Source organism: Phalangium opilio, unplaced genomic scaffold (assembly GCF_054372755.1).
Source record: "Phalangium opilio isolate 3A_F unplaced genomic scaffold, DU_Popi_V2 ptg000017l_1, whole genome shotgun sequence".
NCBI classification, from domain to species: Eukaryota; Metazoa; Arthropoda; class Arachnida; order Opiliones; family Phalangiidae; genus Phalangium; species Phalangium opilio.
The window spans coordinates 12,210,059-12,211,418 of NW_028324151.1; the positions used below are offsets into that span (position 1 = coordinate 12,210,059).

A 1,360-nucleotide genomic window follows, 5' to 3' on the forward strand; every position below is an offset into this window, starting at 1 on the left:
CGCTAACCATTGAGCCACGGAAGCTCAGAAATTAAATGGTTGTCAGGTATTGTGGAAAAGTTATGTCTTTTCACGCTACATCTGAGACCCCAACCTTTCGGTTAACAGCTGAACGCGCTAACCATTGCGCCACGGAAGCCCAAAAATTAAATGTTCGTCAGGTATTGTGGAAAAACTTTTCTTTTTACGTTACATTTGAGACTACACAACACCGCTCCCGGGTGTGATCGAACCACCACCCTTTCGGTTAACAGCCGAACGCGCTAACCATTGCGCCACGGAAGCTCAGAAATTAAATGGTTGTCAGGTATTGTGGAAAAGTTATGTCTTTTCACGCTACATCTGAGACCCCAACCTTTCGGTTAACAGCTGAACGCGCTAACCATTGCGCCACGGAAGCCCAAAAATTAAATGTTCGTCAGGTATTGTGGAAAAACTCTGACTTTTTACGTTACATTTGAGATCCCATAACGCCGCTCCCGTGTGGGCTCGAACCACCAACCTATTGGTTAACAGCCGAACGCGCTAACCATTGAGCCACGGAAGCTCAGAAATCAAATTTTTGTCACGTATTGTGGAAAAGTTTTGACTTTTTACGCTACATCTGAGACACCGAAACACCTCTCCCGGGTGGGCTCGAACCACCAACCTTTCGGTTAACAGCCGAACGCGCTAACCATGGAGCCAAACAAGCTCAGAAATGAAAAGGTCTTCAGGTATTGTGGAAAAACTTTGACTTTTTACGTTACATTTGAGATCCCCTAACACCGCTCCCGGGTGGGCTCGAACCACCAACCTTTCAGTTACCAGCTTAACGCGCTAACCATTGCGCCACGGAAGCCCAAAAATTAAATGTTCGTCAGGTATTGTGGAAAAACTTTTCTTTTTACGTTTCATTTGAGACTACACAACACCGCTCCCGGGTGGGCTTGAACCACCAACCTTTCGGTTAACAGCCGAACGCGCTAACTATTGAGCCACGGAAGCTCAGAAATTAAATGGTTGTCACGTATTGTGGAAAATTTATGACTTTTCACGCTACATCTGAGACCCCACAACACCTCTCCCGGGTGGGCTAGAACCACCAACCTTTGGGTTAACAACTGAACGCGCTAACCATTGCTTCACGGAAGCCCAAAAATTAAATGTTCGTCAGGTATTGTGGAAAAACTCTGACTTTTTACGTTACATTTGATCTCCCATAACACCGCTCCCGGGTGGGCTCGAACCACCAACCTATTGGTTAACAGCCGAACGCGCAAACCATTGAGCCACGGCAGCTCAGAAATTAAATGGTTGTCAGGTATTGTGGAAAAGTTTTGACTTTTTACGCTACATCTGAGACCCCACAACACCTCTC

The 1,360-nt window shown here is 46.2% G+C and overlaps 1 non-coding gene across 1 annotated transcript; it reads right to left on the bottom strand.

The window, feature by feature from the left end:
- Positions 1-768: 768 nt before the first annotated feature.
- TRNAT-GGU (transfer RNA threonine (anticodon GGU)) lies at positions 769-841 on the bottom strand. The gene has a single exon. It is a non-coding gene; the product is annotated as a tRNA-Thr (tRNA).
- Positions 842-1,360: the final 519 nt, after the last annotated feature.